The sequence below is a fragment of the Anabrus simplex genome, chromosome 1, assembly GCF_040414725.1.
Source record: "Anabrus simplex isolate iqAnaSimp1 chromosome 1, ASM4041472v1, whole genome shotgun sequence".
NCBI classification, from domain to species: domain Eukaryota; kingdom Metazoa; phylum Arthropoda; class Insecta; order Orthoptera; family Tettigoniidae; genus Anabrus; species Anabrus simplex.
The window spans coordinates 1,096,448,308-1,096,460,576 of NC_090265.1; positions in this window are offsets into that span (position 1 = coordinate 1,096,448,308).

Below are 12,269 nucleotides of genomic sequence, written 5' to 3' on the forward strand. Positions count from 1 at the left end.
CGGATTCATTTCTTCGTTGCATATTCGTTTTGCTATGACAACATGACTTCTTTATGATATAAATAAATATAAAATAAAAGTATTTCTTCCCAAACATATTTGTTATACGTGCACCAATCGGAGAACCAACTAGGGAAGTACCTCTTACTAAGGTGCATAATGTTTTTGCATACATGTATAATTGAAGAATTGAAGATCCATATACAGGTAAGTGGGTCGCCCATGTGGTAGGCCTATTACGCGTCATAGGAAACTGAGTGAACTGGCTGTGCAGTTTGATCACATTGCTGTGAGCTTGGCTTCAGGAGATGGTGATGGATTCAAACCCCACAGTTGGCAGGTCTGAAGTTTATTTTTGCCCGTCATTTTCATTTCAGGCTAGTGCTGTGTCTGTACGCTTATTTACATCTTAAATCCTAGCCCTCTTTCCTATCCAATTCTTGCATCACAACCTGTCTTCATGTGATTTAAGCCAATATATATGTAAAAATCTGGTAATGTTGTTTGACTCATAGTGCTCCTGTACATTGGTTTCCATAATGTTGAAAGCTTGAGATACACCAACTTGTAAGCTGAAAATATGTTTAAAATGCCAAATGCCGAAAACCGTAAAAGTTCTTAGTGGGATGTAAAGCTGTTAGCATTATTATTAAAAGGAAGGACATATGTCTTATGTGGTAAGTCCTTGAACTTGCAGAAATCGCAATGAATTATTCAATCTATATTCCCTCCCCCCTTTCTTTAAGAATGCAGTTATAGTAATGCATACATCAGAATCAGAATAAAGGCAGGAAATGTTTAACATTATTTTAAGCGAGTGAAGGAGAGAATGTATGACTAGCTCAGGTTGGCGGATTCGAGTTCGGCGGTATTTGAAAGTGCTCAAATACTCCAGCCTCATGTCTAGATCTACTGGTACATAAAGAACTCTTGCGGGACGAAATACTGGCACCTCGGTGTATGTGAAAACGATAGAAGTAGATAGTAGAACTAATATTCAATTCTGCAGTGAGCTTGAAGCTGACCTAATTTCCGTTCACGTAGCTTGGCACATTAGTATTCCTATATGTTTCCTGATAACCGTGAAGATATAACCAGCCTGCAGGCTGAAAATATGCCCAATCTCTCTCCTTAGGCTACGGGTTACCGGTATTGAAGAGAGAAGGAAATGTTCGCGCAAAAGAAAGGGAAGTCATTGGACTTTCGAAAATCACACTGCAAAGACTTATTAAACAAATTGCATCGTTTAACACGCCCCTATTTTCAAGAATATGGTTATAGTACGCCTACTGCATATCAAAATAAAGACAGATATATGTAACATTAATTTGAGTGAGAAAGGGTGTTTATTTCCTAAATTTCTCATTGAGCGTGGAAACCGACTTAATTATGAATATCTTGATTTATTTCATCTTAACTTTTATCATTTACTAGGGTAGGGAAACATTTATTATCGGTGTTTACATTGAGGTTAGTTTGTTTGGTTATGTCTGGTGATTTTAATATGTAACCAGGCAGGTTGGCAGCAGTGATCAGCCATTACAAAAAAGAGAAAAGAAGAGCATCGGGCGGCGATATTTACTTTCTGGGGTATTTCGTTACGTGGCGATTACTATAATTCAGTCTTAATTCGCGTAAGTCCCACGGGCCATTAATTCCATATTCCAGTCACCTGGTCGTTCATGTATTTTCTGTTTATCTCGTAGATTCCTTATCTCTCTCGTAGCTTCTTTATTGTCCGCCTCTGTGGTTAGTGGTTATTGTGATTAGCTGCCACCCCCGGAGGCCCGGGTTCAATTCCCGGCTCTGCCACGAAATTCGAAAAAGTGGTACGAGGGCTGGAACGGGTTCCACTCAGCCTTTGGAAGTCAACGAAGTAAAGAGTTGGGAGATCGATTCCCACTTCAGCCATCCGCGAGGTGGTTTTCCCTGGTTTCCAACTTATCATGGTACCTAACTTAAGGCCGCGACCGCTTCCTTCCCCCTTCCTTATCTATCCCTTCTAATCTGCTCATCCCTCCCCCCCACATGGTGCCTGTTCAGCATAGCAGGTGAGGCCGCCTGGGCGAGGATACTACCCAGTTGTATCTCCCCGACCCAAAGTCTCACGCTCCAGGGTCTTGAGGCGGTCGAGGTGAAATCCCTCGCTGAGTCCAAGGGGGAAACACACCCTGGAAGGTAAACGATTAAGAATGAAAGAAAGCTACTCTATTAATCTCATCGTAGCTTCTTTGTAACTATTCGCGATGCGGAAACCCTTCTTTCCTCTTACAGGACAGCAACATTTTTCTCAATTATTTTTCACAGAGTTCAAGACTGATTCTAATTCATCGACAATACCAGTACGATCTGCATATTATTAAAATGCATGTTATTCACTTGACCCCGTATGACACTTCACTCGTTTATCGTGAGATTAATCTCCACGACTGATCTTACGGTATGATTCCCACAAAATGTTAATGAATGCGTGATTATTATCCCATGTGTTCCGCAAAACTTAATACAGCTAATTTAACGTGCTTAGAATGTGCCTGGCTTTATCTACAAGTTCGTTGTGACGCTGATTAGAAACACGGTATTCTTCATTTGAGTCAAAATGTTTACAGAACCAAAAAGATTGAGTTAAATAAATGTTGCACAATATATATTTGCTTCCCAGCCTACTATATACATTAGGAAAAAACAAGTCTTTGGTTACTAAGCCATTTTTTGCTTGCTAACCACAGTTCATTCCAACGAGAGAGCATTTCATCCTTTATGGTCCTTTTGACAAAATGAATTGGGCATTTAGTATAACTCTCTGACATGTTTGAATTACAAGCTTATTTGGCCAACCTTTCGTTGTCTTTTATGGCGGAATGACCTCGCACCCAACCGAAACATGTATGGTTATTGTACTTTGATAAATTCTCTCTCACATGTATTGCCAAATTATGTAAATTATATTCATCTTTTATGGAGTTCAGGGCCGCTGAAGATTTTTGTTTATGCACCACTCGACAGCTTTCAATATTGCAAGCAGCTCGGCTTGAAACACAGAACAGTATTCCTTTAGTTTTATTTTCTCAGAATGAACTTCGCCCTCATATAACACGAAGGCGCAGCCCACTACTGTTTCGCTGCTGGAAATGCGAGAACCATCTGTGTATATTGAATGTCTGTGATCTCGAGTACATGGGTGGTAAAATACAGAGTTCATATAATCTGCTGGATGTCCGGCGGCAGTATGATGTACGTACAGTTCAAGTTCCACTCCTTCCAAATCCAGGGAATGTATTCTGTTCTTCTTAATGTTGACAGAATTTGGCATGCCGAGTCCAGTGAGATGCAGAGGTTCTATACCAGAAATAATAAGGGCAGCGTCAGTCGATATTGTACGGTAAGCGCGCGTGATGCGCAATACGAAACCTCTTTGAATTTGAGACCATTTCTGTTGCACCCATTCTTTTTACAGAACATGTTCGGAAGCAGTGACACAATAAAGCACCATTGGTTCAACAGCTCCACGATATATAATCTTCAAAATTTCCGAGCTCACTCCCCAGGTGGGTCGTGCTACCCTTGGCGGACTCCTATACAATTTTGTTGCTTTGGTTTCCAAAATATTTAAAGTGCGATCTAAATAAAAGTTTTCTGTCTAAAATTATTTCTAGATATGTCATGCTGTCTACAGTATCTAATTCTTGGCCATCTAGTTTAACCACCGGTGTCTCAAATTTCCTTTTCTTGGTGACTAGCTTAGCAACAGTCTTAGTTGGGTTGAGTTTCAATTTGTTGTTCTGACCCCACCTTAGAAGTATGTCGAGTGCTTCATTTGCTGCAATTGTTAATGTATCTGTTGTTCTCCCCCTTACTAGTAGTAACACATCATCTGCATAAGTAATTCGCGTACAATTATCGGGAACCTTCTGTTGAAGAACGTCATCATAGAGTATGTTCCAGAGACCCGGGCTACAAGCAGAATCTTGTGGGCATCCTTGATCTACGTTTCTTGTCACAGTTGTACCACTAATGGTCAGGTGCACTTTTCTATTTGTGAAGTAATTTTGCATTAGTCCATAAATGTTTTTTGACAACCCTTCACTTTCAGCTGATGCAACACTTTAGGCCAGCATGCTAAGTTGAACGCACCGGAGATATCTAATGATACTAGTAGTCCGCATTATTTGTAATCGTAGATATATTTCATCCATTGTGTCACCTTACGTACTGCATCTTTCTGTAGATTTTGATGGCATAAACCCAAATTGATTTTCATGTAAACTGTTCTTTATTGCGAGGTTTAACATAACTCTATCATAAGTTTCTCTAAGACTTTTCCTAACACAGGGAGTAAGCTTATTGGGCGAAAACAATTGGCTGTATATTTATTTTGCCCTCCGTGTTTAGGGATCACTTTTATCGTGGCCTCTTTCCAACAGTCTGGAAAAACATAGAGTTCTAAACATTTATTGAACAGTTTCAAGAACAAATCAGGACTGGCACTATGAATATGCTTCACAATATTTTCAGATATGGCATCAATTCCTGGGGCTCTCTCATCATCTAATTTCGAGATCACACGATTAACTTATTTCATGCTAAAAGGCTTTCATCTTCTGTTTCTGGTGCACGCATGGTTTCCTTTCGAAGGGCAGCCTCTGCCTCTCATTATCAGCTTCGTCTCTAGAAAAAATATCTCTACTAGCTTATTTGCAGTTTCCAATGGTGTTGTTGTGAATCCATTGCCAGTGTCAATAGTATGCAGAGTAGTGTTGAGGTTACCTAGTTTCCGGCATACTTCAAAAAATTTTCCCCCAGGGATTTCTGGTTGATTCCGAGGAGCAGAACTCTTTCCAACTGTTTTGTTTAAATAATTGTCTTTCTATATAGTTCTCTGATACGTTTATACGATATTTCATATGCGAGCTTGAGAGTATCACATGTGCATCTTTTGCATTTTCTCTGAGCTGCTAATAGCGATTTCGGAGTGCTGTAAGTTGAGGTGTCCACCAGTAGTTCTTTGGGTTGTTGTGTAACTGTTTTGGAACGTGGGAGTTGCACAAATTTACAATATGTTGTGTGACATCTTGCGTAAAGTTGTTTAACTCGTGTGCAGTTGAGATAGCCTCCAATTTTTCAATTTTAGAGAACTCTTTGACGGATAATTCAAACTGGAGCCGCTTCATATTTTGGGTTTTGTATTTACGTGTATGACCATTTGGAGGAATAACAGGAGGACGTTTTGCATCACTAATTTCGGTTTTAAATAGCCCATGATCAGTCGTTGGGTTTTTGTTAATCCATTCAAAAACAAATGGAAAGTGCCTAGCACTGCAGGTGGTAATATCAATAAAGCTCTCAGAGTTACCGCGGCGATACGTTGGCGTAGTACCATCATTTAGTATATGAAGACGATGTATATAGAAAAAATAATTTTTATTTTCATCTAAAATGGGGCTCCCCCATGCTTGGTGTTTTGCATTTAGATCTCTCAGTAACAGTAACTGACTTCCGTTTAGTGACTTACAAATGAGATCCAATTTACACAGAACATTGTCAAAGTTGCAATCTGGATCGAACTATACATTACACACATATAGGGTTGTACTCCGCCAACTCACACACACTACAACACAGTCATGGCAACAGAACTGTACCAACTTCAAAACATTGGGATAGTTTGTAGCTATTGCAGCTCTTACTCTGTGCTCCGACGAATCAGCAGAATGGATGTTCAAATTTGTGCCTAGTCCCTTAACAGCATTATTTCGAGTGTATGGTTCATGAATGAACAAAAGTTTGATGTCCTGTGTATCTGATAGATTTCTGGCGTCAATAAGTCATTCTTGTGTAGGAATAACAGATCTATGTAAGTTAGATTGATATACTGTTATTTTAGCCATAAGTAATCTTAGATTTAATTCAGATCTTAATATAGGCCAGACACTGTGAGGCTGTTGCTGTGTGATTTGTATCTACGACTTGAAAAGATGCCCTGTTCCCTACTTTTTGGTTACCGTATATGATTTGCAATTGGCACACTCGCTTCTGGTTCGGGGGCATACATCTACGATATGTTCTCTGAACAGATTGGGCATCTTTGCGATTTACAGTCTGCTGAAAATGGCCATAGCCGCAACATGCGTGGCAACGTATGACGTGGAAATAGTCTTTAACATTGCACCTTTGGTAGCTTTCAGGTCATGGTAAATTCAATGCTTACTTCGAGCGATTCAAAATTCTAACACAAAACGGCTCACAGCGCTTCTTCTACACTGAAGACATTCAAACTGTAGAACACATTCTGTTTAACTGTCCTGCTTTTGAGAGAGCACGTTTTGAACATAAGGTGCATTTGTTAACTTGCAGTTGCTATTTCGAAAAATCGCTAAATTTAATATTTTATAAAAAATGCTGCTCTTTTCAATTTTCAGAATTTATTGATTATTTATTTAAATACATATAATTTGATATTGTCTGCTTATTAGCTGTTTAACATAACTTATGTATTGTACAGTATATGTTATGATCTGGTATTTTAAATATTAGTACTCTTGTTGCCAATTCTTGATGGATGCAGTATTTTTGTATCCGTCTCTTGGCACAGGCCAGAGCAAAGTGTAGCTTCCACCGAAGTCCCAGTCTCATCCATGGTTGTGACAATATGGAAGCTGCTGGGGTATGAGTGGTGCTGATTAATGACATTCGGAGCACGACCAGTGGGTCTGAGTGTTATAACAGGTGTTGCTCATAGAGTCAGTCGTGCTGCAGTAGCACCTTCTGGTCCAGTGAGGAAAGCAAGGGCAAACTACCTCACTCCTCATGTTATCTAGTACGCCTCATTGTGGCTCTGCCATTTGTTTTTGTGGTTTCTCTATAACTGCATAGCCTTTGGTGGTGCTATTTGAGGATCCAACCAGGCTATGGGCTGATGACCTAACAGACAGACAGTATTTAGGATTTACATATCATACTTTTATCTTTGAATTTCTATTCATATCTATTTTACTGTTTATGTATTGAATTTTATCGGAGAAATTGTATATTTTGTATAAACTACAACCCTAATATACCTTATGGAAAAATAGGGTTTACAGCACTTTGGAGATTAAATAATAATAATATTATTATTATTATTATTAATAATAATAATAATAATAATAATAATAATAATAATGAAGACGATGTGGATCAAGCGAAAAATGAACAAATGCCAGAATGTATAGTGAGGCTTATCGTAGTCCCTAGTTGGCCGATTAGCGAAGATGAATTAATAATAATAATAATAATAATAATAATAATAATAATAATAATAATAATAATAATAAATATAATAATAATAATAATAATAATAATAATAATAATAATAATAATAATAATAATAATAATAATAATAATAATAATAATAATAATAATATGTGTTTCTCCGTGCCCAGTCAGCTTTCGTGGGGGTCTGGCACCGAGTTGAGTAAGCGCTAGACATAACTCCTCGGAAGACACTGGGGTGGGGGGCCTCAACCCCGACACGGCGCGTCCCATATGGCTGATAGGGGATGTTCCTGTAGATATGCAGGACAGGTGTGAATAAGGCCAAGCCAAATAAGCACCCGCGGATCAACTGAGGAAAAAAGGACTGCAGTGAACGGTCTCGACGGCGGAAGAGGATATTTCCCAATGGCTGAGAGAGCGGAAGAACTGGCTCTTCGGCTTACAACCGAAGTTCTAACCACGGACTCATAATTAATCGTAAATGATAATTTAGCTGGAAGACACAAAGAGGCACCTCTCGATCTTAACCATCGAGTTGTAACCTTGTGATCATACCAGTATGATCACCCCCTGCATGTGTCTTCAACTTGCAACATTGGTATGATGGATAACACGTTATCACAGCACCTACCCCAGGCTCTGGACATACCTATTCCGGTTTCTCCCGATCATCGGATTCTGGGGGATCGGGAGCATCATGCAGAGAAGAGTCGGAGCTTCTCAAAATCTCTTCGTCCCAAGAAAAAGACCTTCTTAGGTACAATTAATGTCAACACCCTACTGAAAACAGGCAAGCTTAAACAGCTAACGGACACCCTGGATTAGTTCGATATTCAAATCATAGCACTCCAGGAAACGCGCTACCAGGATGAAAACCATTTTGACTCTGAAGAGTACAGGATATTTAAGGATAAACCTGCCATAAGAATCCATGGGAACTTAACACAACTTGGAACAGCTTTTGCGGTACGAAAAACTATCATCAGTTCTGTACTTGACTTTACATCCCCATCTGAAACAATCTCAGTACTTACTGTGAAATCTGGCAATAAAGCTTACTCCTTGGTCAACGCCCACGCTCCCACAAACACTGACAATAAGAAAAACCCAGAGAAAGTGGAAGCCTTCTGGGAACTCTTAGAAGAAACCACTAGCAAGATTCCAAAGCATCACGTGAAAATCTTAGTAGGTGATTTTAACGCACATGTTGGCAGAGAGAGGACACATAAATGGATTGTTGGTCATCACTCGGCACATTGGAGAACGAATAAGAACGGAGAACGTCTTATAGACTTCTGTAAAACCATTGTCTTAAAACTCATGTCTACGCATTTTGCGAGACCCCACATAAGAAGAAAACGTGGAAATAACCAAACCCGTTATTGGGCGAATTCCAGATCGATTACGCCGCAATTTCCAGAAAGAATATGTGTGAGATCCAAAATGTTAGAGTACGGAAGGGAGTTGTTGACTCGGACCACTACCTAACACAAATCAAAGTGAGATTCCAACCTAACAGATGCAGACCTAAACACAAAGGATCTCTAAGAGTTGATCCAGAATGTCTTCGACAGAACGCCACGACCTTTCTACAAGACTTACGAGAGCAGGATCCCAAGGACTGGCCAGGCCTTCGTAAAACACTTCAGACATCAGCTATGAAATTAGGACAGCCTCCAAGGAAACGCAAACATAGTGGTGGAACACGACCTGTGATAAAGCCATTGGTGAACGGACGAAAGCATGGAATCAGTGGAATGGACATCAAACAACTAAGAGATGGGAGGAGACCTTCCTAAAGTGCAGAAAATCTCCTCAAAAATAATCCGCAGGGAGAAACGAGCCTAGGACAAAAATAGACTCATAGAAATCGAACAAGATTTCCTTAGAAACAGCTCCAGGAATTTCTACAAGACCTTCCGTGAGAATTTATCCAGTTATCAACCACCATCTTTATGTTTCCGTCGAGCAAATGGAACATTAGAAACGAACACCAAAGGGAACTGCAACATTCTAGCTGACTACTTCCGAGACCTCCGCAATTGTGATCCTCCAAAGGAAAGACTTAACTTTGAAAAGCCCATGCCCAACCCCGATTCACAACCACCGACAATACAGGAAACAGCAGAGATCATACGATCGCTTAAATATAATAAAGCTCCTGGAGAGGACGGCATCACTGTGGAGATGTGTATACTTGGAGATGATCTTGTAAGCAAAATTCATGCAATCCTAGTAGAAATATGGTAAACTGAAATGATTCCACAGGATTGGAAGTGTGCATTAATACACCCATTGCACAAGAAAGGTGACAAGGCAGATCCAAACAACTATAGAGGCATATCTCTACTGCCAATCGCATACAAAATTATTTCCAAAGCTCTCTTGAACCGGTTAGAAAAACAGACATATCATCTGATTGACGAGTACCAAGCGGGTTTCAGGAAAGGTCGATCATGTGCAGAACAAATATGGAACTTGAAGACGATATTAAGGATTCGCCGATGTGCCAGCACGATCGTCACCTTTGTGGATTTTAAGAAGGCGTATGGCTCTGTGGACATACAGACAGTATCTGATACTCTAGAAGAACTCAGAGTGGACAAGAAGACCAGAGCACTTATCCAGCAGACCCTCACAAATACGACCTCTAAAGTGAAATTCCTTGGAGAAATCTCTGATCCTTTTGAAATATGTACGGGCCTTCATCAAGGTGACGGCATCTCCACTATTCTGTTTAACTTAGTTCTAGACAAAGTTATTAGAGAGTGGGAAAAGGATATCAAGGGTGTGAACATCGGAAATTTGGGAAGCAAGGTCAATGTGAAATGTTTAGCATTTGCTGATGATCTCGCAATCATTATTAAGTCCAAGGATGAAACAAGGTATGCCATACAGAGACTACACAATATAACATCAAAGGCATGCCTCCAGATATCCTACGAGAAAACCAAGTACATGGAAAATCTACGTCAAAATAGCAAAAGAACTCCATTAGAGATGGAAAACGGCACAATTTCACAGGTGCCCTCCTTCAAATAACTTGGAGAAATTATACTACCATCAGGATTAGACAGTAGTGCCAATGTAGAATGAAACACCAAACTACATAAGGCATACAGACTGACGTGGAATTACTACAACAAAAGAGTCATATCGCGTAATGCAAAATTACGACACTACAAGACAGTTGTATTGCCTGAAGCTTTATATGCCTCAGAAACCATATTCTTAGGTGGTCACTCTAAAATTACAGAAATTGAAAAGCAGGAGCGGAAAATTCTCAGGAAAATGTATGGTCCTACGAGAGAAAATGGAATGTGGATTAAGAGGAGAACAGCAGACCTCTACTCCTTCACCGACAGGTTTACTGATGCCGTACGGAAAAGACGCCTTAATTTCTATGGCCATATCTACAGAATGAACAGCGACAGACTAACTAAAAGATTATTCAAAGTAATCAACTCAAAGAAAGTCAAAATAAAATGGCTAGAAGAAACTAAGGCGGACCTCCAAGAAATAAATATCACAGACGACATCATGGAAAATCGTGGAGCTTTTAGAACAAAAGTAGCCAATCATAAATTTAGGGAGAAACCAAAAAAGACAACTGGTAGGAAGTGGTCGACAGAACGCAAGATGCAACACAGTGCATTCATGAAGAGATTTGGGGAGGATAAGAAGGCACAAACCATCAAACCAACTAACAAGTTCAAACGCGCTCTATGAATGGGCATAACGAAGAAAGAAAGAATAATAATAATACGTGTTTCTGAAGTTTCGAGTTTCTTAACTCTTTCTGATAGATGTTTAAGATCAGTTATGCGTGTCACAGTCCAACTAGCTTTCTCACCAAACAATAAGCACGCGGAACAGAAAAGTGACTTCTTTTCTTTACTCATTGTCAGTCACTTCTTGTCAAACCAAGATAAAGCAAATGTTCTTTTCTGATTATTGCAACTCTGATGAAGCTTAAAATATCTAGGTTGTTGAGCGCTAAGCCGTTTTACTTTATTTTTTCTTCTAAATTTAATGATGAGAATGGAGATTTCACAAGAGTATCTACCGTACGGTACCCATATTCATGTTATAATTTGACTACGTACTATTTACTATTTTAAACACTAGGCTACATATTAATCACTGTTAAACAAAAACTATCCAGAACTTATGCTCTCCACTCCGCAAATGCTAAAAGCGAACGGTAAACTAAAATTCGAAACGTGTCGAAAGCTTCACTCTATGAATGGTCACACGAACATGTCACATGGGTTGGAAGAATGCAAGTGTGTTTGCAATAACACCGCCATAATACTCGCCGCTACAGCTTCGTCTATAGTGTTCTTTATTAGTGCGGGCATGTCAAAGCTATACCCTAGCTTGATATTCTAAAATGCATTGAAACTTTCACTCCCTCAAAGGTTCACTAATCTTCAAAACAGTTATCAATACGGTACTCACTATGAGGAATGAGAGCGAATTAGCTCCTGTGTCAGGACAAACGCGCGAAACATGTATGGTTCCTAACTTAATATAATCATTCTCCCATTTTCTCATATCATTAATTACTTCAGGACAGTGGTACTCAGATATACATTTGGTCTCATTAAATTAATGATCTAAAATATAAATAATATTATATCTTTAAACTCTTATGTCTAAAATTCTGGTGGGGCTAAGGCAAAACCCCTTTAGCCCTTAATGACGCGCTGCCCATGCGAAAACCTCAAAAGTAGTTACCGGTACTGGGATGTAGAACCAGTAACGTTATTATGTAGACACAGTAGATTAAAATAACGATTCCGGTTCCGTAAAAAACATTCATCTATTTAAGTAGTTGTGGTCAGATTATAGGTAGGCCTACACACAAGAGAAAAACACCTGTGTGGGCATTTCTCTTAGAAACGCGTACCGGTATCAGAAAAAAAAAGAAAGAAAGTAGTTTTCCATACAGTTAAAGACAGATGCCATAGACAACACGTTGAGAGCATTATAATCTAAAAATCAACACTGAA